The following is a 26,746-nucleotide window of genomic DNA, read 5'->3' on the forward strand; positions in this document are numbered from 1 at the left end:
TGCACACATTTTTAAAAAATAATCTGCAACTGAAAGGATTGCACAGGAAAAGTCTATTTTTGAAATTCAGGCAAGACACATCCCATGCAATGTATGTGAATTTCTCCAAGGATCCCAGGTAAATCTGAATTAATGCTTCCACTGCTCTGTTAACACTTGTAAAATTTCAGTCATTGCCTAAGGGAGCCATAGAAGTAGTCACCTAGCAAGATCGTGCTGATTTGAACCTTCTTATTTAAGTCAGAAAGAAAGAACAGATTGTACTGTATATACTTTTCTAATTTTGGCTGATGTTAAGGAGGAAAAAATAGGCTAATCTTGAGATACTGGAATAATTGGTAATTCAAATATTAAAATGTATCAAGTCCTGCTGATGCTGCCAAATCTGAAAAATAAAGGTCAGACTAATAATTGAGACATCTTATTTTTCTCTGAACTTTATGCTAACAAATCTTTTTTTTTTAGTCCTTTTAGCTCAGGAAGGAGCAGGAAGAGATTTTCCACTGATGATATCAGTGGAAACTTGGTTTTGTTTCTTAAAATTTGCTAATTTCTCCAGGGAAAAGATAACCCAATAATAACCCCAATCCAGCCAATCAGAGGAAAAGAAAGATTAACTGAGAAATCCTCTTCTCTTTTCATTTCATATAGTTTTAACCTAAAAGAAGCTAACCCAGCTTCCATTATACACAAGCCAACAAACACAGATAAATGTGTTTTAAAAATATTTCTCATTAATTTAGCCTCTCTCCTACCCTTGTATTTTAAGCTTGTTTTATTCACTTGTCATCTTATTTTTTTTCCAGAGTCAACCTAGTGCATTGGTCAATGCATTGTGAAGATGCATTTAACCTAAGATCTATGTGTTAGCTTGCAAAGAGTTGTAACTATTGAATACCTTCTCCCATTTGCCATTAGTCCAAATTGTATGTAATAAATTGTAGTGATTGGTTATTACTTAAAGCTCCATTTTTGTACTTACTGAACACACAGCCCTGCATAATAACCTTTGAGTCTGTTCCTATGGAAAATCCTGCTTGTTACAACATCACAGTGATATTTCACTTATTCATGAGGCATAGAACACATTCAACCTGACATTCTAACCTGACTTCCTCCCTATTCTGTTTATATGTTAATTGTAATTGATACATGTGATTATATCCTATTTCACCCATTGTACAAGCCATGACATGATTTATTTGTTGATATAGCATACTTACCAAACATGTTTCAGTTCTTGGTAGTTAAAATAGTGTATTAAACCCTTGCCTAGCATTACTATATACCAGATGGTGATGCCTAATTGTAGCAACTATTACACTAGCTTTAAAAAGGAAAGGTGAGCAATACTTTCTACACCAATCTATCTACAAATATTTACTGTGAGGATGAGATATGGAGAAGAAATAAATTGAGAGAAAGGAGAGTTCAAAAGATGTGAATAGGCAAGAGGAGAAGAAATTAGATGGATATAGGGATTCTGAATATGGAAGAAAAGGTCACTGTATTTGTAGTTTTAATGCTTCATAACATTTGCTAAGAGGTTTAGTTCAAAACTACACCGTGCAATAGCATCATGTAATTCCTCCAGAACAATGAATTCAGTACCTGCTTTCACAGACAAACTAAATAAGAAAACAGCAGTGGTCAGAGTTCATAAGTAATCATTTTATGTGATTTCCCAAACTTAAAATGCTATGGATAAGTAGCCTGAGCTCTGTTGTTTTCATGGCCGGGAGCCAAGTAAGCAACAATGGCAGTTTGAAGAAATATCATCAACATGGTGCCTTCCAGACCCATCAAGTGATGTATAGTTTGGACACTGCCATCGTATTTAAATCTTACTGAATAACTTACATTGACCCTACACCTCTGTCTGCAGAGTTGTAGATTACTAGAGAACAGATAATTCATCCCTGGAGTTCAATTCTGGTTCCTTCTTTCCTTACCTCCTCACTCCCTTTTTTTCTTTCTCTCTCTTTCACATACAAAATTATGCATTTGTCATTTACTTTATTTAACTTCCTTCCTTCTATTCTGGATTTGGCACCTGTGCCCCTACACTGGGAGATTAGAGACTTCACCTGATTTTGAGGTTTGCTGGACTCTGAATGCTGTGGTTATTTCCCCAGAGATGATGGGACAGTGTTTATTCAAGGTAAATAGTACCAAGAGGCTGGAGTTTGTGATATAGTCTGCTTTTTCTCCCCCTGCTCTACATGTCATCTTGTTTACTCCCTTCTCTATCCCTTAACCCTATTCACATCCAGTGCTACACATGTTCTCAAGTAAAGCCAGCTGTTCCCTATTATCTTGGATTTGAACTTCTTCTTTTTCTCTTCCATTGTTGTGAACTCCACCTTTGATGCTCTGTTGTTTACTAATGCACTTCCAATTTGATACCTACAGCAGGGGTCCCCAACCCCTGGTCCATGGACCAATACCAGGCCATGGCATGCCAGCAACCAATCCGCACAAACAAGCAAAGCCCCATCTGTGGGATGCAGGCAACACACAAAACCACGCACCCTCTGGTCTGCGGAAAAACTTTTCTCCACGGAACCAGTCCCTGGTGCCCAAAAGGTTGGGGACATCTGATCTACAGAAATTCCAGATTAGTTCAGATCTGGGCTGCCTGGCTAGTTCCATCCACTAGGATTACTCACTCCTGATTGACCATACTCCACATTTCTTGCTTAGAAATAGGATGTTTTCTGGAACTCCATGCTCTAATAATCTAAGCATTTCAGACAGTCATGTAGTTTAGTTGCTCCTGAATTTATTTCAGCTACTGTTTTGTTCACGGCCCCTGTCACTAAGTGATTGCAGTTACATGACTTGGATGACCCCATGAAGAAGGACAGGCGAAAACATAATTTGGTGTCTGAACAAGGCAACGGGAACTATTTACTAGGGGGATCCCAATGGGCATGGAAGTACAGTTTCTACTTGTTTCAGAAAGTTATTGAAAACTTGGCCGTTCTCTCAGGCCTTGGAGCAAAATAGTGGTGGAGCCCTTTTAGGATGTTTTAGTATTTTTCAGTGTTTGGTTTTTGGATGCTTATGATCTGTTTCTTTCTTTTTATTGTTTGTTTATTTCAATTTAAACCATCCAGAATCATTTGGAGTTGAGGAGCTTCTCAACTGGAAAGCAGAAAGCAGGTAGGCAGGCAGGCAGGAAGGAAAAACAGAAAGTTGGGCTCTGGTTTGGGTAGCAAAATTCTCTCTCACAGGGACATCATAATGAGGGGACTGCATTTATCAGTCTAAATTGGAAGGCCATTTCTGGATAAGTTGCAGCTCCTACTCATTTTTCTTTTATATATAACTGCAAGGAAAAATTATAAAAGAGGGGTTTTAAATGGCAGGCAGAGCTAGTTTGGTGACATTTAGTGTTCTGTGTGTAATAAGTCTGAACATATGAAACATTCTGGAATGGGAAAACCTTACCCTTTTACTCTGTTTTGTCACATTGTATGAACAAATATTAGAATAAAGTGGTAAGCTGATATTTGAGAGCCATTTATTATATTTATATGAAAGAAAGATTACTCTCTACCTAGCCTTTACATTTTCTGACAATAAAGTCAATGGGATAATGAATCCTTTTCTACCTTATCTTCTGATGATGAGGGGTCATTTTATGACATTTATTCATGATTATTTTTTGATAATCATTTTTTGGCACAAATTGGGTATAATCTTATGGCTAGCCACTTAGTGTTCTGGTATCTTGGCATGAAGACACTAGTGCACGAAGATACTAGTGTGAGGCCATTTCAGTGATAGACCTATGGAAGATCTAACATGGTTGTTTGCTTGCATTGAAAATGTTATCTAGACTGGTAACAAAACATCTGCAAGCAAACAACCAAGCTCTGAGAGGACCTAGTTCAATCTTGAGCTACATATATTCTCTTCTTTTAGTATTGATAGGTTAGTTGCTTTCTATATGTTCATAAAATGGAACATTTGTGGTTGAAAAGATGAACTGCTTTATTGGGAGCAGGAACGGTTTCAGAAGTAAAACAAAAGACACTTTAATTAAAACACATTTCTCAATGGCTTCTTTTTGCTTGATTTCACTATAATAAGCAGGTTTCACACTTATTTAGTTACTCTATTGCACAAAAATGCATTAGGATTTTTTCAGAACCCTGGCTAGTGGTTATTAGCAAACATCTTGGCACGGTCTGCTGATCCATCCTGTTTGGCTCTTCTTGCAAATGGAAGAACTAAATTATTCAGGAGCCTGGTTAAAAAGAAATCTGGATCTTGGCATAGTGACAAGTCTGGATCAAAAAACCTACTTTAAATTATGGTTTCAAATTAGATTAATTAAAATAGGAAGCAACAAGAAGTTTGGCTTTAGCACTAAACTTTTCAGATGTTTTAGGTATTGTGATTGCTCCTATGTAAGGGGAAGCCAATACTGTATAACCTATGGATCAAACAAAGACACTTGAGAGATAGGAATAGGTTTTCCACAGCATGTTTCAATATATAACTCCAGTGACTCTGCCACAATTATAACATATTCAGACAGCCCAAAGTAATTGAATAACATTACAAAGAGCCATTACTGATATCCCAATATTTGTAGACCTGCCATAGGCACGAAAGCCGGTGACCCTAGGCCAGTCACTGTGTCTCAGCCCAGCCCATCGTACAGGGTGGTTTTGCAGAAAACGTGAGTAGAAAGGAATATTAGATATGTTCACCACTTTTACATATATGGCAGCATGTTGCTTGTTATTTTCTAGGCTAGTGAAAAGTTTGCCAATAGACCAAATAATGTGATTATCCTAAAGTATTATATCTGAAGTATTGGCTTGAAGATGGTGGGGTAAGAGATTGCACTTTCTACTCAAGTATCAAAAGAGTGCTGAATCCTGGGGTCTCAATTTGCTTCCTTGAGTCTGATAAGACTACAGTGGTCTGGATTATCTTCTGAAATGGAATAAATCTGGAAGGTAATGTTGGAATGGTGCTTTAGAAGAAGGATGAACCATGAATCATGCAATATGTGTACCCCCCCACCCCATTTTTTGCAACTTGCAGAGGTCTCTGAGATTATGCTAAAAAGTAAATACACAATCACTAAACAATAGTGACATAACTTCCCACCAATTTTGGGCAGGAAACAAATGACATAGAATAAAGGAACAAAGTGAAATTGCTCAGTTGGCTTCATGTGCCCAGAAAACTTTTTTAAAACCCCTCTGTAAAAAAATGGGGCAAAGAACCCCTTTCCCCATGAGATTGTCCTGTCAGTGTCAGCTTGCAGCAGCTCTTGCTCAGTGATATTTTCAAATGTACAATTGAATAGTTGAATGATCTGGATCCATTCCCATACAACATATTGATAAATGATGGATTATTATTATTACAGCATACAGTAACAGAGTTGGAAGGAACTTTGGAGGTCTTCTAGCCCAACCTCCTGCTTAAACAGGAGACCCTATATGATTCTGGGCAAATGGTTATCCGATGTCTTCTTAAAAATCTCCAGTGATGGAGCACTTACAATTTCTTATTGAATTGGTTCAGTAAAAACCAACTGTCTTTAGAAAAGGCTTTCTATCTCTTCTACGTAGAAATATGTTCTCAGTCTGAAATAATCAGAGTTTGCAAAACTCTCAGTGGAAGAGTTATTATGAGCCCGACCAATACAAGGGCTCAGTATTTAAGAGTACATAAATGGAGAAAGTAAGTATTAATTGTTCCCAAGAAGAAACTTACTCAGCTTAGCCAATCAGTTAATGACTGCTAGAAATCTGTATTTGCATAGATCTTTGCAACATTTCTTGTGGGAAGATAACAGAACAGAAGGGACTTTTCCACTTTTAATCCACTCAACCTGGCTTTTAGTACAGTTGACAGAAGCCAGTTATTAATAATTCTGGGAACAGAAGTATGTCTCTGTTTTATAATGAGCTACAAGCGAAAAATATGGTAGCCCATTTACATGATACATTTTCACACGTATGTAATCACGGCCAAAATCAGTAAGTAATGCTGAAACTGGCCTGGAGAAGCAAGAGTATGTGTGCATAATGGCAAGTCTTGTATTCTCAATAGGCATGTAACTGATTGTTTTGCTAATGATAACCAAACTTCTCTGTTAAAGAGTGGAGTTTTCATTTTGTGGCACACCGCCCCTCCCCCCATGTTTGCAAGTATTCCTTCTTTGAATAAAACCGCATTCTAGAAAACAGATTCCAATAATGATTTTTATCTTAAGAGGTTCATTTCCCAGACTAGAATCCAGATTTAAATTTTGAGCCAAACTCTACCTCAGTTTTTTTCATCTCTGTAGAGATCCATAAGGTTATCAATGGGACACAGAGAATAACAGGCCAAGCCTGTGCCATTCGTTTTGTGTCTCCCCAGAAGTCAATCCTGTGTTAATACGTGTCAGCAAATGTGGTTATGAGGTATGATCCAAATAATGCTGTGTCCCCTTCCAGGTCCAGATTCTCATTTGTACACAGCTAGCTTTTTTCTCTCCTCTGCCCTTTTTCCATTTTTTCATATGCAGCCTTAAAAGAAGGAAAAAGTTGCCAAGGCTGCTAAGCAACAAAACACAAAGGGATAAACCTTTGGCTTCCAACAAGTCTCTGCCCTTCCCTGGCTACACAGAAAATGGCTGCCTCCCAGCCTTGGCTCTGCCTTCCTTTTCTCTTCCCTCTCCCCCACCCCATCCCAAATATTTTAACAATGGGATTCATATAGATTTAGACACTCCTGATTTAGAGACAATTAGGCCCAGGGAGCTTACTAGTGGTGATTACTCAATCCTCCCCCCCCCCATCTCGCCTTGACCTGATGGGTCACAACGATAACTGGAGACAACAAATTGGCAGGGAGTATGCAAATACTGCCCCCCCCCACTAAACTCAGATGGCACCTGCGTTCTAAGGAGGACCCAGGAGGCTGGAGAGGGTCGGGTTGCCAGGCTCTTGGTGGTTCAAGGGAAGGCAGTGAACGACAAGGCAGCTACCGCTGCCCCTAGACTTCACGGGGGCAGTGCCGGGCAGGTCATTGCCCATGGCATACAGGCTCAGTTTTTGGGTCCTCTTATGAAATCACTTTGGGGTTTGGATTTACACTTTGGAAAAAACGGGTGCCACTGGTAAACACCAGAAACACATTCACTGCTGCTGCAATAGGTATGTGTACATTTTACTGTGGTGATTGTAGGTGCCTCATGATGTCCTGGCAACCTAACATACCTATCAGCTGGGTCTTATATCCTGAGCACTTTGTGGCTACTTTCAAAATTTATGTCTGTGTGAGTGGCTGTGGGTATTTGTGAGAGACAGAGAGAAAGAGAGAGCAAAGGGGGGGGGGATATATGCTATTTCATATGTATGCTTATGAGATGTTAAGTGCATGTTGGGGGAAGGGAAGGTTAAATCAATGCAAGGCTGCTTACACCTTTTTGCCTATGATTTGACGTGCAAAAATGCTTTTCATCCCCTTTTTCTAAGATTGTTAATATTAAAAAGAAGTTTCTCTGAAACAGCATGAATAGATGCCAGTTTTTCAGAAAGCACCTGAATAGCATGCTACTCTTTTTTACTGTTTTATCATGTTAATGATTTCACTGTTTTAAGCATTAGAAATCATCTTGTAATCTACCTGCAGAGCTCTAAATTAAAAGCTTAATCAAACAGAGTTATGTGAACTCTTCTGCATCTTTTCCAGTCTAAGTATCTCCAACGCCCAGTGGCTCTTGGGGCACAATTTCTCTTTGCAAGGAGAACAATCCATCTCTAGGTGGAGGAGAGAGGCACTTCTTCATTCTAGGCAGAGTGCATTGGCAGAGGCTGGAAAGGAGGCCTTTGGGCATAGTCTCTTCACACCTTATACTGAAGTCTTTTGCTTAGGATTAAGAACTCTTTGTAATTTTTTTTTATCAAAAGTTGATAGTGCCATTCAAAACATATTGTACTTGCTGTCAAGTCAAGGAGTGAAGCCATAACCAGAGTTTAACAAGAGTAGAAAAATATCCTGCTTGCTCCAGAGGCTGATTCTGGCTGTAAAGTTACACAAGCCAGTGTGCTCTTATTGGATGGAAAGGGAAGCAATTAATGAAGTACATTAATCCTATAGCCTTGTCTGTCACTACCCACTTTGTCTGTAGGGGGCAGCAGCTATGGAGAAGGCACAAAATACTCAACAGACTCTTCTGTAATCTTTATACACCTCCAGGGGATCCATAGTTGAGAGAATTGTGTTCAAGAAGTGCTGAGCTTTACTCAAAACTTTAACCGGAATATCGGAACCCAACAATATCTGGTTTTCTACAAACACTTCAAGCAGTTGGCTGACACCAAACAAGACAGCTGACCCCTTGCCTTTTGTTTATCCTGCAACCTTATGTTCATTGGCAGATGATTTGGGCCTACTCTTGGTTTTGGGATCTTAAATGGCTCTTGTAGCAGTTTTCCCCGTCACAGGCACCCCGTTGCTCGAGAAAGAAATTGAATGGAGCAAGGGATCCTATTTATATCAGTTTCACATCCCATCTGTTTGCATGAAACGGGTGGATTAAGTCCTCAGGAACATGGAGCTGCGAGGCTCTCTTTTACCTCAGATTCTTTTGTGGAATAAGTATAAAGTTTCCTTTAAGAAGAGTGTAACTTCATCACTTACACCACTAAGTGTAAGTGGTTTTTCATCAACACGTTTGAGGGGTTTTCTTGACAACAGTACAGATGTAGTTCCCCATTGCCTTTTTCTGGGATAATTTTACTTTAAAGAACCAACTTTGTTTTTTAGACCATGAACTAACTACCCAACAGCTTTAATGTACTGTTCCCCTCCAAATACTAAAAGAACTGAATCCTTTGGTTTTCTCAAGCCCAGAAAGAGCAGCCAATTATTGCCCCCTGCTGAAGTTTGCAGTGCATTGCCTAATAAAACCAGTCTCCCTAAAAAAGGTGATGGAGATGTTGTCTTATAGGTCCCCCCAAGAATCCTGACTACAGTACAAGCAACCCATTTTCTTCTCCGAGCTTTTATATTAGCAGTTCCTCAAAATTCAAACTATCATGTAAAAGTAATATTTATCTGAATTTTGAGGTGCAGCGCTTCATCTGTTTATTTATTTATTTGTATCCTGCCTTTATTATTTTTACAAACAAAGGGGCAAGCACATCCAACACATCTTCCTCCTCCTATTCTCTCCACAACAACAACCCTGTGAGATAGGCGGAGAGACATAGACTGGCCAAAAATCATCCAGCTGGCTTTCATGGCTAAGCCTGAACGTGAACTCATGATCTCCCACTTTCTAGTCTGGTGCCTTAACCACTAGACCAAAACACACTCATCCTCTCCCTCTCTGCCTCCCTTCTCGCCCCCCCTCTCTATCTTCCTTTCTCTCTTTCTCTCTCTCCCTCTGTCTCTGTCTGTCTGTCTGTCTCTCTCATTTTCCCAGTGTCAAATTCTCTAAAGAAAAGGGTGACAAAGGCTGGGGAATGAAGAGGTCAGAAGCTTCTTGACTTCTTGTATACTTCAGAAATCATATTGTTGCTTTAAACAGTGGCCAGCTCTTGTCATTTAAATATTTGTTTTTTATAGTCAAAGTAGGCAAAAGTGCCTTCTGTTGATATAGCTTACATAAAGAATAGTGAATTTTTAGTTTAATTAGCAATTTTCAATTTCCTTGTTGAAATCATTTAGGCAGAACTGTCTTGGCTTCATATGAACACTACATGAATACTACATACTGGTCTTTCTCCCAAAGTAAACTCATAAAAGTCATATGGAGTGTATCCCTAAGTTTGCATACCTATTTACAGAACACTGCAATAGCTATCAATAAGATACTAAACAATAAAAAATAATATAAAGCATCATAAACATGTCAAGAAGGATAAATATTGAAGGCATAATAGCACTGCTAAAAGTATACAGCAGATCTCTAATGTGAGAGAAGGCAAACTAAAAGTCTGGAAATATCTAAAGTTCTCCTGGGAGAGAAAGCAAAGCACTGTACAAAATGTTTTTCCTTAAGTTGAAATAGGATGCCAAAAGACAAAAGACAATTTCGCTGATGTTCAATTGTTACATGGCTTTGTAACACAACTCTTCTTGGGAGAGATTTTTAGGGTTTGGCTTGGCTTGACTGAGCACATGGAAGAGGAAGTAACCATTCCGGTGACCGCCTAACTCTTGAAGACAGTACAGCTAATGAAATGTTTATACATAGTGTTGAAATCATCCAGTCCCCAGTAAAAATCTTGCCTTTTCCCAAATTAGGTGAATTTTCTGAATGATGTTTATGGCAGCACTGGATAAAACAAATAGCTTGGTCCCTATCCAATATTTTTGCCTCTAGCAAAAATCTGTTGGCACTGGCATGCTGGCTGCGTCTTAATGAGAACTGAAGTCCAAAAGACTTGGAGGGCACCAGGTACAACCCCAAGAGGAGTTTATGGGAAGAAAATACCATGTTATTTTTTCCCAAGGGCATTTCCTTCATAATTCATTTGCCATCTGCTAAGAGTTTTCATTTTAGAAATCAACACCTTAATCTACATTTATACAATATAATTGTCAATGACATCTGTAATTTCCTTCTCCCCATATCCCCATCTTAAAAAGCACCCAAACTGCTGGTTTACTAGTCTGCCAGCATTATGCATTAAAACAGATCTCCACTTTCTATTCTTCTTATCACCACTATAGGCCACCTACTATTTCTTGGACCAATAATTTCATCCTCTACCTTTCCATTGCAAATGTACCTCTTATCTATGCTTTGATATTTCAGAAAGTAAGCCTTCCAGAGCAGAAGACTGAGAAGGATCTTGATAGACTTGAATACTAGGCTCTATACAACAAAATGCAATTCAGTGATGAGAAAAATAAATAGGTTAGAAAATCAGTGTTTCTCAACCTTGACAATTTTAAGGCATGTGGACTTCAACTCCCAGAATTCCACAGCCAGAATTCCACAGCAATGCTGGCTGTGGAATTCTGGGAGTTGAAGTCCACATGCCTTAAAATTGTCAAGGTTGAAAAACACTGGGTTAGATGGTACTTGACTCTAGTACTAGCTGAGAAGAATCTCAGAATCCTGGTGAGCAACCACTTAAATATGAGCCAGCAATGGGCTACAGCTGCCAAAAAAGTCAATGCAGTCCTAGGCTGCAACAACAGAGAGATAGTATCAAGATAACATGAAGTGATAGTGCCACTTTATACTGCATTAGTGAGACCAAACTTGGAATACCGGGTCCAGTTCTGGTCACGACAATACTAGAAAGAGTATAGAGAAAAGCATCAAAGATGATAAGAGGTCTGGAAGCTAACAATATGATGAACGGTTGAAGGAACTAGTCTAGTCTAACAAGGAGAAGGACTAAAGGTGACATGATAGCAGTCTTCTAGTACTTGAGGGGCTATAAGGGAAGAATGAGTCAACCTATTCTCTAAAGCACCTCCATAAGTTGTGGGTATTCTGTGACTGGAGGTATTCAAGAAGAGATTGGACAGCCATTTGTCTGGAGTGATATAAGGTCTGGTTGAGCAGGGGATAGATTATACTATACTAGAAGACCTCCAAGTGTCCCTTCCAACCTTGTTATTCTATGTTATTCCATGCCTTTTTTTATTTGACTGTTTTTCCATTTACCGATGGCTGCAAAGCTTTTAAAACATAGCTCCCATACCTGTTTCAAGTTGCAGCTTTATAGACATTTCTACTATACTGATCTTAGGGGAAAGACTCAGATTGGAAGAGAGGAAGGCCACACAGGTGCTTGTGATTCTTCTAAGCTGCCTGCTCCTCCACATGGACCTGGCTCCAATTGGCTGTAGCACCTGGCATGCCCCCTCCAGCAGATGTGCCACATTTTGCTCTGAGCTATGGGGTGCTGTGTTCTTTAGTGGGGTGCTGTGTTCTTTTGTTCTTTTGTTGTTCCACAAAGGACCCATTAAGGCAATGACCTTTTCTTGCTCCATGTTACCCATTCCCTCTAGAAGTTCATTGTTCGTTCAATCTGTCTACCTCTCAATGGGCACCCTTTGGAGTATATTAAGTAATAGGAATTATAGTCCAAGCATACAAACACAGACTCATGCCCTGGTTGTTTTAGAGCAATTGTAGATTTCCAATAAGTGAATGTTATACAAAACAAACTTCCTGTGATAACAAAGGCTAAAACTGTCCTTTTTGAAGGGTCTTACACAGCTTGGTTGAAGGCAACTGCTTTGGGATCTTTTGCTTGTTCATAGGCACATTGTGCTTTGCCCCTATTGGGCAGGTTGTTTGACTTTAGATTTTGTGAGCTCAGGTGAGGAAGATAAATCTTTTATAACAAGATGATCATGCCTGGCCGACAGATGCTGTGAGGCCACTTCCATTATCTGGCCCATGTGGTAAATTGGTGTGTGTGTGAGGTTAACTCTCTTTCCCCCTCTTCCCCTTCCTCACAGTAAAAAGAAAGTAGGAATAAGAGGACAATAATACTCCTTAAATGAAGTATTTGTGTAGACATGGCTGCTTATGCATTCCTGAGTCCACTACTACTGAAGTTCTGAGTGCAGTCCAGTGTGAAGTAGAAAAGATGGATGCCCATCTCATGTGTTATTGTGGCTGAGCTCCAAAAGAGAAATATCTTGAAGTGAACTCTGTTTCAGGGTAACTCACCAGACTTTTGGCAAAGATTAAAGGCTTCCTATTCTTCTAGCAATGATCAGAAATTTGGCAGCAGTTCAGTCTGACAATAAATTCCTCTTCTTTTTAGTTCTTTCTTATTTTTTTACATTTTTTTTATTTTACATATTTAATCACATCAATTTGCTTTAAACTGCTTCATTCATTCCAGGTACATAAATGGTAGATGAATTATAGCTCCATAGACTGAACCATAAATAATATTGTTAAAGATTGAATTCTGACTTAATAGAAGACTAAGATTCTTCCCCATATCTTTGATTCTCTATAGCTGAACAATAATCAATTTCATTATAACTCCAACATCTATATGGCAAGACTGATTTCCCCCCCAGTATTTGGCATATATTATTGTTTCAACTGCCAATAAACAAAGTATTATTCTTTCTCAACTTGACAATAACAGTAATATTTGTAGATGAAAAAAGGATGAAAAGATTTTTTTCTACATTTACCAAAGTATTTTTCCAAACTCCTAATCATGTCCTCCAAATATTCCTAAATGAAGTACTTGCCCTGGTTGTATATGGAGCAGGTGTTGAGGCAGCATCAGGGGTTGGGATGAATAAATTAGCTGAATCAGCACTCTGCTATCAGCATGCTGATTGTCAAGAAGATCTTTAGCAGCTCACCCCATCATAGCCATCTGTCCCCTAGTGGCATGGCCTGCTCCCACTGAGGATGGAAAAACTCCCCCAGGCAGAAGGTGACAGTATCTGTATGCTCCCATCTTCTCGTAGATAGGCAGACACATTCTTCCATGTCAAGTTGTTGTTGGCAGATGCTTCTCCTCTGCTCTCAGCACCCGTTGCCCAGGACTACCAATCAAGTTCACTGCATTACTATCAAAATAGTTTGATCACAGGGTCACCATAGAATGTCTTCTGAGTGCATACCTTGTGCTCAGGTGCAAGGAGCATGACCCCTGGCTGGTCTTTAATTCAACAACTCTGGCTATTGGGCTACTGGGATACAGAGAAAGGAGATTCACAAAGTAAAGGCTGGGGTATCATATGTAGATATTTGTGTATGGGTATAGAGAGGTAATGCTGGAGTGGAATGTGGGAATATAGAAGCAAGATCCTTAGACATCTGTTTCCCCATTTATGAAGAATTATAAGAGCCACGGTGGCACAGTGGTTAGAATGCAGTATTGCATGCTAATTCTGCCAGTTGCCAGCAGTTTGAGTCTCACTGGCTCAAGGTTGACTCAGCCTTCCATCCTTCTGAGGTTGGTAAAATAAGGACCCAGATTGTTGGGGAAATATGCTGACATTTTAAAATGCTTAGAGAGGGGGCTGTAAAGCACTGTGAAGAGGTATATAAGTCTGTGAATTCAGCTTTTGATACTGCAGATGTAATTCTCAGATTTTGACTGTTCTGGATCAAATTATTGATTGCTCAGTTATCTAATATTTCTTCAGTTCCTCAGTTTTTGTCTGTCCTAGAACCAGATTATTCTTTCAGGTCCATAGCAGAGCCCCTTCTTGTTCATGCTCTTCCTTTCTCTCCCTGACTGTAGTCACACATCAGTCACACTTGACTCTTTCTCAAATGTTTGAAACACTCAGGAAACTCAATTGTATCAACTGTTTCCATTCTTTTCTAGAGCTCCCATTTCCTAGCCATATTGGCCAAGCATTGGTTATTACAGGTACTTCAATTAGATTAGATTGATCTGTAGCAGTCATGACTTATGGGCTGGAAAGGGACTCAGAGAGGATTAATGGTTTGGAGTTCTGCATGCAATGTGCAGGGCTTAGTGAAAGTTTGGGCAGGTGGAAAAGGAAACCAATAAAAAAGGAAACAGTTGACCAGGTAGCAGTGTTTACCAAAGCTGGCTATCTTTTATTTCAGAGGAATCTAAAGAAGTACTAATTAGCATTATGCTTATTGGAAGATTTTTTCCTCTCAGAACTAGAAGCAACTCTGTAGCCTGGGACAGATATTTGCTCATGTCTTTATTTTTATGTAATAAAATAAAATGGATATTTTAATTACTGGATGAGTAAAAACAGAACCTTTGTTCATTTATTTGTTCAGTAGTTCATTTTTAAACTATTTCACAATAAAGAACTATGCACTAGGGAAAAAAAGAGTCAAATAGTCTACAGTGTACCGTTCCTTAAAGGAGGGGTCTCCAACTCCTGGTCCATGGACCGGCATTGGGCCACAGCATGCCAGAAACCGGGCCACGCAAAGAAGTGAAGTCCCATCCATGGGATGCAGGCAGCACATGAAACCATGCTCCCTCCGATCTGTGGAAAAACCTTTCTCCACAGAACCGGTCCCTGGTGCCCAAAAGAGCACGGCAAACAGGAAACAGGAAGAACTGTGAAATTGAAACGAATAGAAATCTCTATTTAGAAGAAGCAGTGCAGATGAGAGAAGCGTAATAGGGAGGGGAACAGAGATACACCAAGAAATGAAGAATATAGGGACATCAGTTCTGTTTTGTTTAGACAGCAGCTAAACTGGGACCTCTAAGGTAAACTTTGCAAGATTTGTTTGGCTAAATGGTGCTATCTTGAAACTTCAGAACTTACCCCTGGTAACAATTGTCTTTTATTTTTATCAATATACCACTCAAGTTATCATTTGAAGATGGTTCATAAATCTTGGCTAACAATGGTTTCTAGTTATGAATGAACTCAGTAGCATAGGCTACTCTTGGTTAGTTTTGATACTAATTAGAAGCAATCAACCCTTCCTTTGCAGAATTTAATTTTGTGCTTTTGCTTTCAATTTCTTCACTTTTAAGCTAAACATTATATTTCCATACTTAATATCTTCCTGAGCACAAGACTAAAATCTGTCCCTCCCCAAACCAACAAAACAAAAGCAAAGCTGGAGGTACTTAGCAAAAGTGCTCACATACTTATTTGACATTAAATTCTACAACTGCTGCTGAAATTCCACAACAATATAACAGGCTCAAACAATCACTAAAATAAATAGTCTATCAAAAAAGGGAAAAGCCCACCGTCTTCTGAGGCACTCTGTTACATTATAAACCAGCTTGAACCACTAAAAGTTTTTCTAAATATTGCCTACTTTTAATATAAATTTGTATTGAAAGTTTTACAAAGAACATCAAAACACAAACTAATAAAAAGAAGCAGAAAAGAGTGAAAAGAAAAAGAGAAAAAGTACAGAAGTACAACAACAAAGAAAAAAAGAAATAGAAGCTTCAGTTCTCTTTGTAGCAAATATAAGAACAATTGCAAAGTTTTTTCTATGATTACAAAAGAAAGCTCACTCTTTTCTATTATTCTTTTTTTTTTCTAGCCATCAAAACCACAAATCTTAAGTGCATGGAAAAAGCCTATAAGGGTTTTCCAGTCAACCATAAATGTAAGTATTGTTTTTTTTTTAAGCAAAGAAGTTAATTTAGCCATCTCTGAAAGTTCCATCATCTTCAACAACCATTCAATATTGTCTATTTTTAATAATTTATACCAGGGTTTCAGCTCTTTCTTTGAAGCAAGAGGAACAAAGTTGCTTCGATAGTAATATGAGATACTTTCAAATATTTGATGATGATGTTTACTACTTCTTCTTAAGCTAATCCTGTCCAACTCTTCCTCTTTCCTCTTTGGAACATCCTTTATTTTAGACTATTAGGTGAAATGGATACTTGAACCTTGTAGGGTCTATCAGTCATCATAGAAAGCAAGAGTAGGTTTCCTGCCTATTTCTGGAATTAGAAGAGGGCTTGCCAGTACCCCAAGTATGTTATTCTTCTAATGCAGACATGTCAAACACAAGGCCCGGGGGCCAGATGCGGCCCGCAAAGTGGTTTCATGTGGCCCACGAAGCCATCCTGGAAACAGTGAGGGAACGGCCCCCGCTGCCTTGGCCCTGGCCCAGGCCAGCCAGGAGCCAATGTACAATTTTGTGGTGGCCATCTTGGCACTTGCCCCGCTGGACCATGCCTTGGCACTTGCCCCGGTCCCACCCCCTTCTGCCAGAGACCCTCAGATCTGTCCCACTCCTGCCCAGGCTTCCATAGGCACTCTTGACGCGAATGATGTAGAACTGGCTACGCCCACCCAGTAGTCCACACCCACTCCACCAACGCCCATCCAGTAGGCTGCACCCACTCTGGCCACACCCACCCGCCCCCCCAGGGCAACCACAATGCTGATGCGGCCCTCAGTGAAATTGAGTTTGACACCCCTGTTCTAATGTCTCATCTCCCAGTTTAGCTGGAAATAAACCATCCCCAGAAAGGAAAAGCTGTCTGTTGGCCAAGCATAAATCAGCAAGGATCATCTTGGAAACCTATTGTTAAAGAAGACAGGGAGAAGAGGGTGGCTGAAAGCACCAGCTTTTGGATTTTGCCCCTCCTTTGTGAGTTGTTTAGTGTGAGTGTGAGTGTGAAAGAGAAAATGACCGGAAGGGAAGATGAAAAAGAGGGGAATAAAAAAAAGCATTTGGAGCTATAATTAATCCTAGGGGCAATCAGGGAGAGACAGGCCATGCCTTAGCAGCTGGAGTGTCCTTCGTGCCAGTTTTCCTGCTGCAGAAGGATTAATAATGTGGCACTGGAGGGGACAAGAAGGTTTTGGACTAGGCTTATTGAATGATTGTTTGGGTGGCTCTATGTATTCTTGCTAAAAGGGTGAGATTGTTCTCGGGGAAGGCTTGCCACAGGCCAGTGTACCACCTACAAAGGCCTCCCCTCACTCTATGGTCTTCTCCCTCTCTCCTTTCCCCATTTCATCCATGGCTCATCCATCTTCATAGTCCTCTCTCTTTCCCTTCGCCAGGCTGGCTCCTGGGGCACAACTGGCAGCCCATTATCCCAGCAGGCTCCTGCACACTGACAGCTACCCTGCCTCTGATTCAGCGGGATTAACACAGCAGTGGTATGATCTGTGCAGCTCCACCCCTCAAACCCCTCCACTCTAGTTCCCGAAAGAATTTGCTACACTGGCTCCTTTTCATCCTTTAAAGGTCCTAACATTCCTCCTGTTTATCCTTATTTATTTATTATATTTGTGAGTTGCTGAGAGCAGTATTAAGCAAGCAAGCAATAGAAAGCAATAAAAATCACGGGGACAACTATATTTGTATCAATTCATGTTATACAACAAATGTGGAATTGTCAGAGGACTAAAGGAGTGAGAAGTCCACCATTTTAAAAATGAATGTTGTTGCATTTTAAATACTATCACATTTAAATTAATGGCATAAACTTTTAAAGATTACAGCCCATTTTGTCAGCTACGTGAATTGGTACCCTGAGCAACAGATTTTTATAGACATAGTATATAGGATGCTATATAATATGGCAGGTGAGATACAATTGGGTATCTTAACAGTGAATCAGAGAGAAATGAAATGTTGGAAATGCAGACAGTGACATAGTTTGAATTGTCATTATTCATACGATTGTGGTTATTGATAAAAATATTCTCTGGTATCAGGTAAATCAGTTAATATATGATTTTTTTTTAAAAAAAAATCTTCACCCTTTCAAGTTTCAGGCACCTCATAATGAGTTGTAACTCAGAGATTTTTCTCATTCAGTTATAGCTAAATTAAAATATTTTAACTTATTTATTTATGCAATTTATTAATTGCTTCAATTCAATTGGCTCTAGAGGTATACTGTATTAATAATAAAATAACAGCAAGAAGTGAAGAATTGCTGGAATCATAATAATGCAGTACTGAAAACTGTAGTTGGGAACAAAAGGTTAAGATCCTATGAGACTTCCAAATACAAACTGGTGACATTTTAGTCCATAATAAGACAAATATGAATGTGCTTGCAAAGAAACAAGTATGATTATTTGATGTTGCACTAGGTGAAGAGAGACAAGTCAATGAGAAAGAACTAGGAAAAAACAGGGAGTAGAAATAGAGTTTGAGCAAAAGGCAAAAAAGAAAAGTGTAGTGGTACCAATAGTAGTTGATGTACTTAGTGACGAACACAGAAAACATCTGAGAAAGAACTTTTTCTCAGTAATAGAAAATGATAGAAATGGATCAATTCATCCATTACAATTTTTCTTTCTCAATGCATCAATTACAAAATTCTTACTTGGAACATAGCATATAATTAAAAAGGTATCTTTACCTTAAATCAGGGGTAGGCATGCTGGCTCAGGAATTCTGGGAGTTGAAGTCCACGAGTCATAAAAGAGCCAAGATTGCCTACCCCTGCCTTAAATCAATAGGAAGGATCCGATAGCAAAAAAAATATCAAATCCAATCAGAACTATCTGGTAAACTCTGTGTAAATAACAATAATAATACAAACATAGTTAAAAAGATTAATACAGAAAGGTACAATAAAACCAATACTGTTCTGTACAATTGTATTTATTGTACGCTGCCAAAGTAACTGTGAGTGAAATAGGTGGTACCCAAATTCAACAAACAAACAAACAAAGTAATGGCGCCGAAAGCTCCACAATCAGTCTCCTTCCAAAAGAGTTGGGTTTTTATTGACTCATGGGAGGCCAAGAGAGTGAGGGCCATCTTCATCTCAGGGAACATTCTGCAGCAGTGATATATAAACAAGGACCACTGAATTTGGACTGTCTGACATGTCAATGGGTCTTCAAGGGTAGCCTCACAGTATATCACAGTAATACAAGTGGCCGGTTGCAGAGTCATTATTCTCAATGCATTCCTATTTTCAGTAAGGCTACAACTGGCTTTCCAGCTGAGGTTGGGCAAAGGCTTTCCATTCATTCTTCTAGCAGGCACAGTGAAGCTAGATGCAGAGTCCCCACTTAGAGTCAAAGGTGACACAATCCTGTAATTAGCAGGCTTCTGAATTAGCAGCCATTCTGTCTTGCTTGAACTTAGTTGAGCCTGTTTCTCCCCCAAATACCCACCATGCACTAGGCCAGTTCTTTTATTACACTTCCTATTGGTCTTGGGTAGAGCAATACAGTTTGTGATACTTCATATCAAATTAATGAATGACTTCTCCTGGCAATTTCAGGATAGGATAGGGGAGAGGACTGAGTCTTCGGGCAATCTCATAACAGATTTTCTAATAGCCTGACCTCTTGCCCCGATATCAGCAATTGGACTGGAAAGATTCTAGAGCAGATCAAAAAACAATAAATTTGTAAGTATGTTGAAATCATGGATTTGTAAAGGTCAAATCTTATAAGACAAATCTTAATTCATTATTTCATCAGGTAACAACTTAAAACATTATGGGATTGTTGTGGTGGTCATAATACGTCTTGACTTTGTCATAGCATTTGCCAATGCATTCTGATAGTCTCATCAGCTAACAGATTAACATATATCACAGTCGGCTTACACTGTACTCAGACTGTTCATACAGGATTCCACTCAAGTGGAAGTAAGAGGTCAATTTGGATGCCATAAGGTGCAGTCCTCAGTACTCTTCAGCATTTTATTAATTATTTAAATGAAGAGATACATACTTTGTAAATGAAAAAAAAAACCTGGATGAGATAGCAAATGCTCCACATGACAGAAATATAAAGATACGTCCTTTTCTCCACAACTGTGTGGAAGTGTGTGTCATTGTCTTCTTTCAGCCCTAATATTCCTTGTAGGCTCCCACTGAAATAAAAACCAAGCCTGAACCTGCTTAGCTTTTAAATTCAGACAAGGTTGGCCAGGTGCTGCCACCTGCTGAGACAAAAACCAGAAACAAAATTCAAAATGATCTTGACAGCATGGAGAAGTGGGCTGGAAAGAACAGAATGAATAATGGAAGTAAATGCCAAGTTCATTTTCTTAAGACACCATATTTTAAGAAAGAACAGGTGAAAAATAGGGAAATGATGATGAACGGAGGATTGGAAACTCTGTCTCATAAGAAGAGAAGGAGAGAAGTAGGTATATTTAGCCTGGGGGGGGGGGAAGAGCTATATCACATTTCTGCTTGATTTTCATGACACACAGCTAGTTTATGTTGAGGCCAGAACAGTTTCTTCTTTTGGTAGCATCTTTCCTATAAACTGCTTGTCCTGACAACTTCAGATAAGCTCACTTTTTCCCATTAGGGGACTAGAAACTAAGTCTTATAAAGACAGATTGAAGGAACTGAAAATGCTTAGCCTTGAGAAGAGAAAAATGAGGAGAATTTGACAGCATTCTTGAAATATCTAAAAAGATGTCACTCAGAAAAGGCCAAACCTGTTTGGTCTTGTTCCAGAATTGCTGGATGCAGCATAATGGATGTGTTTTACAGGGTGACCAATAGAATGTTAGAAACATTAGATCAATTTAGCAGTGGAACCATTTGTCAAGAGGAGTGTTATGGTCCTCTTCAGTGGATGAATCAGAGGCTGGACAAGACAATCCTCTATTTGGGGATACCTTAATTTGGAGTTGGAGTCCTGCATCGATCAAAGGCTTGGGCTTAGTGACATTAATTATCTCTTCCAACTCTGATTCTATCATCAGCCTTCTTCAACATGGTGCCCTCCAGAAAGCTTAGTCAACCACTCCCAGAATTTTCAGTCTCTGTGGTGAAGCAAAACTCTGAGCATTGTTGTCCCAGGACATTTTGAGCAACCAAGTTGGGAAAGGCTATTTTAACTACCAATGTCCAAAGCCATAAAGGACATTAGGTTCAGATGAAAATCGGTAACTGAATTCCCCATGCAAAAAACGGCCTGAAGAGCTAATATACAGGAATAGGGTTGTAATCCCCATCAAGATATCTGTTGCCATATTCTCTAAAGTGAATTGTCCAAACAACCTTCAAAGGCATTACAATAATCCCAAAAGGTGATTACTTGAACATGGATTAAATCTCCATATCCTAATTCACTTTTTGCTAAGTTGAGAATAGGTTGAAGAGCTTTTAACGTCGGTATAAATGGAGCTCACATTTAACTCTAGATTGTGACTCAGAACTGGGGTTTGCTCCATTTTAAGGTAGGTTAATTTCAGAGCATCTAGTACACACTGAGGCTATACACACACACAGACACAATCTGCTCAGGATTTAAAAAAAAAAACACGAAGGAGGGAGGGCGGAAGAAAAAGAGGGCATCTATGGCTAACAAATGAAAACTAAAATCAAATTAAAGTTGTTTCTTTTTGTAATTGGGTTACAGATAGATTCCAAGTCAGAAAGGCTGAAGCGGCATTCAGTCAGAGACGACTGTGCCCGTTTTGGGACCTGTCTTGTTATACTTTAGCTCTGCCGGAGAAATGTTATCTGACAATTTATTTAAAGCCAGTTTGCAGCATCTACCTCCTACTGGAACTTTCGTCCTCTACTAGAAATTGTGGCTTTCGTAGTATTTCAGCATTGCAGGCCATGATAAAATGATTCAAGGACAATGAATCCTGCTTCGGTGCATTCAGCTGGGGTCTGTTGGCCTCTGCTTCTCATCTTCCTTCAGTCACAAGGAGAGAGTGCTCCTTGCCCCCTTCAAGAGCAGTTTGTATTCATGCTATTCTAGGGAAGGCTCTGATCCCAGGACCTGAGATTTTAAAGGCTGTCAGCTGAGCCATATTATTGCCACAATGCTTCAATTGCAAAACAACCTGACTTTCTAGTTTCTGGCACATCCTTGCTATCTTCTAGCCAGTCTAACCTGATGTTCTCTTTGCTGCAGGAAGGAGGCAGCTAAAAATAGCCTCTGTCCAGGAAAAGATATTCCTGGGGGCACTGTAAGTTCAGGCAATTCTGGCTGCCTGAAGAGATTCCCTTTTTCCTCACCCTCCTTAAACAAGGCTCTGCTTTATTTTGGCACAGTTTCCCTAATTGTCTGTCCTGCAGTAATTGTTTGTTCTGCATAAAGCAAATGTCAGATGATGGATAGGGTGCAGATACTGTTGGAGGATTGGGAATCAAATATCGTTAGGACCGAGAAGCAATAATGCAAAAAATAAACAAATGACAGCTACCCCTCCCCCAATATCGTCAGGTGAAGCAGAAGAGCAGCCAAACGCTAGAAACTGACAATCAAATATACTTAATTACAGGACTTTTTTCCTCATAGAACGCCCAGAACGGAGTTCCGGCACCTTTTTTGGATGGAACCTTGTAGGGTAGGCAAGGCGGGTTGTATGACGTGTGTGAGTTCCGGCACCTTTTTTTTTTTTTTTTTAAGAAAAAAAGCACTGCTTAATTAGTGTCTAGTAATGAGGAATTTATTAAATAACAGAAGAACGGGCATGTGTAATCTTGACATATTAGAACTCTTTGAGTTTTGGGATGAGCAACTCAAGCCTGCACGTGGTCTTTCAGTCCCCAGATATTGTGTCACTGATTTTTAATCATAAACTGCCAAGAAACCATGGGCTGGTTTTACATTATTTTTCTAAAAAGAAAATCTGGTTTCTGTATTTCTGGTTAAATTTAACACATTCTAAGAATTAAAACAGCAACAACAAAAAGGGTTCACTAAAATAAAAAAAAAAACAAAATCACGGAAGTCTTACCATTTGAACGACATAACCACATTGTCAGGGTTCAGGTTTGTCCTCCGAGCTTGTGGGTTGGTTTACCAGGCTAGGTAACATCTTCATCAGCAGGAGACATTGTGTTGTCTATTGTAGCTTTGGGCTGCTCCAAATGAGGGACAAAACTATCAGTGTCATCTCTGGCTTCCCATCCATAACAATAAAGTGTTCTTCAAACGGAGCTCAAACTCTGGTGACTTCTGGCCCAACTGAACCTGGTCACTGTTGTCCCAACACATCCCAGTGTTGTTGGGGTGGGCTAACCTGAAGGCTGAAGTGGCTTCAGAGAATCTGAAGAGGCCTTTTAAAGCTCTGAGTCCAATCCCTGGCTCAGCCCACAATTCCATATTTGATGGGACCCAATTATTAATGACTAAAATCTTAGTTCAGAGTATTGCTCAAGCTGCCCTGTAAAAACTGTGTTCACACTATTCTATTGTGCCCTTCCTTCCTTCCTTCCTTCCTTCCTTCCTTCCTTCCTTCCTTCCTTCCTTCCTCCCTCCCTCCCTCCCTCCCTCCCTCCCATCTTACTATCAAAATATCACTGGAGGACATAGCTCATAACTTTGCAGTGACAAATTTCAGAAAAGTATTGATTAAATGTAAAGTGGACTGTTTAAGTGGTTAAACATGTAGAACTATTAAAATTAAAAAAGCAAATAGGATAATATATCTAGGCCAACCGAGGAGTTAAAAAAAAAACAAGCAAACTTTGTCCCAACCCTTTTTTCAGGCTAGGTGCTAGATTAAATTAAAATATCAAAAGAGAATCAGAGGGTTTTAGGGTAATGACCGAAGTGTTCCTCTGTGGTTACAGTATCACTTCAGAAATGTAGAAAATATTGTTTTGGAATTAAAAATAGAAAAGTCATATGAGTTGAAGTATTGCATGCACCCAGTGGGATCCTGGGTACAGGTGTTGCATATTTTTCCATGCCTTTCAAAATTGTGCTTTGACCCTGCTCAGAACCGCAGAGGTGCGGGAGGCTTCAGAAGTGCTAGGGCACAAGCATTCTTTCCCAGCTCTCTATACTACATTCATCTGAGAAGGGAATAACAATGGCCCCATTGCTGCAGAGCTAGCTTTCCAGCCTTTTTTTTATAAACCCTCTAGCCTCAGGCTATAAGGACCACTTCTGACTGAAAGGAGGAAAAAAAATCTTTAGCACATCATTTTTCCCTGCTACAAGTCTGATGAGGGAGGTATGATCAGAGTTTGGTACATACAAACAGTACTGTGAAATGAGACCGTGTGCAATTACCGCAATCTGCCGCCATTATGTTCTGTCACATACACACACACACACACTGGGAACCCGGCTTCATGAATCCAGGCCAGCAGACAGACCACACAGTCAGCAAATAGCACTGGAACCACACTCAACCTTTCTGGGGCTGGTGGGAGAAGAAAACTGAAAGGAAACAACATGTCTGAGCAAACTATTTGTGTGTGCTAAAATGCTCACAAAAGCTTAACTACAGGCCCATGAAAACACAAAGACAATTCTAGTACAAATAACTGCATAAGTATTATTTCACACACACACACATATATATAGAAGGGAGAGTGTTACATCAAACTATTGTTAGATACAATAAACTAAGCACGATGAAAATATGACTTTTTTGATTTCTATCCACCCCATGCATATTTCTTTTCCTGGGGGGAAAAGCACCGATTATTTTACTGTACATTCTGACACATTTTATACATGCATTATACCACAGAGATTGTATGTTTATTTATTTGATTCTATTTTGGCACCCCACAACTCTAAAATGATTCTGGGCAGCTTCCATATCATCATAAATTATTTTGATAGCAAATAGTTTAACAAAATCTAACAATTTTACCATCCATGGAGGAAAAAAACATTAACATTTGGAACAGAATTAAAACCATTATAGCAGTCCTAATCTATAATGTTCATGCAGTTCTTCTGCAAAATTCATGTGATGTTAGCATTGTGGTGTGAAGTTTTCCCTTCCCCTCTGTCTGTTACTATTTTGCTTTTATGGAAAGGTTGTGTCAGAATCATTGCATGGAAGCCTGGGCAGTCTCTATTCATTCACACTTGTTCCACACACACTTACATTTGATTTGTACTCTTTTTGTCTGCTAATTGCATTTCATTTCATTTTATTTTTTTAGAAAATCGGGTTTGTATTTGTTCACTTCTTGCTCTTGCTCTGTCATCAACTATCACCCTTCTATCATTTCCATGTTCCCAAGAATGTGAGAGTAAGGCTATACAGTAGCATAAATGGGTTAGAGGAGAAAAGGGACCTGCATGGTTTTTAGGAGCAGTTCTGGCTGCTATGTGCTGTTGATGTTGAGCTGACAGTTACAGTATACTAGTTACATATTTCCGGAACATTTTCCAAATCCTTAGTCGTTTATTCTGAATAGCTAAGACAATGCAACAGTAGCTATTCCTTTTCTTTCCTTTACATGCAGTCTTTCTTTGTGTGGGGGGGGTGGGGTGAATGTGTGTGTGTGTGTGAAATTCCTTTTCCCAAGGAAGAGAAAGAGTCTGCTGGGATGGGGTGGGGTGGAAAATGGGAGAGGAGAGGCAGCTCCCAATGCCTATGGGTTTGACATGTCCCACATACCACCCGCCAGCCGTCATGCTCCCGCTGATGATGGATGAGACAGAATGAACGGCATCTCCTGGAGGGTTTTGAGGGAGGTGGAAAGAGGAACTGAAATTCATTTCCAAAGAGAAATAAATAAACTTGCCCACCCTGGGGCTGCCATCACCGCTGTATTCGCCAAGCTTTAATTTCATTCTTGATTTGATATGATTTCATTGCAAGATTTTGGAGGGGGAGGGAGGGAGAGGTGAGAAAGGAACATGCATGGGAGGAAAACCGTTGGGACTGCTAGAATGTGAATGTGGGAGAGAAGCAAGATGTGAATTCATCTTCTCTCCCTGAATCTGAAAATAGACTGGAACTTAAAGGCTCCAAGAGGAAGGAGGTACGATTCAAAACCCCAGAATTCCATTTCCACTTTTGTGTAGCAAACATAATGGCTGGAAGCTAAAATTTTAGAAATTTCTTTTTATTGCTTCCCTGTATTTAGCTTTCCTTTACTCTAGATGCTCCTCTATTCTGTGAATAAATGATCTTTCGGGCTTATGGTGGCTGCCATGAAGGAAAAGACGAATTGCTATGTGATGAACTTGCTCTCCATTCTCCAGTATAGCATCCCAAGACACTTACTTGGGCCTGGGCATGGGGCACACCTCCAAACAACACCCTGAGCCTCATTGTTCTTTTCTGTCAAAATGTGTAAGTGCAAGTTAAGCCCGGAAGGATTCTTGTAAATAAGCATGATACTGGAATTTGGGACGTAGCTTGCCTTCCCATTGTTTAACATTTAAATACTTTTTCAAAAAATTAAATCAGATAGAGCAGGGACTCTAAGTGATAAGAGGGATGTGTGGGAATTCTAGAAACTTATTACAGGATGTCTATAGGACTCTATTCTATAATTTTCTTTTCAAGCATATCCTAGGCTTCTTTGCTAGAATGAAAATGTAACATCTGAATGTTGAGGATTTGTTTGTACTCTCTGTTCATTCTTTGCCCTTGCTGTATTTTTTCCCCCTGTTTGGG

The sequence above is a fragment of the Crotalus tigris genome, unplaced genomic scaffold (genome assembly GCF_016545835.1).
Source record: "Crotalus tigris isolate CLP2741 ecotype Arizona unplaced genomic scaffold, ASM1654583v1 scf7180000018005.443694, whole genome shotgun sequence".
Lineage (NCBI taxonomy): Eukaryota > Metazoa > Chordata > Lepidosauria > Squamata > Viperidae > Crotalus > Crotalus tigris.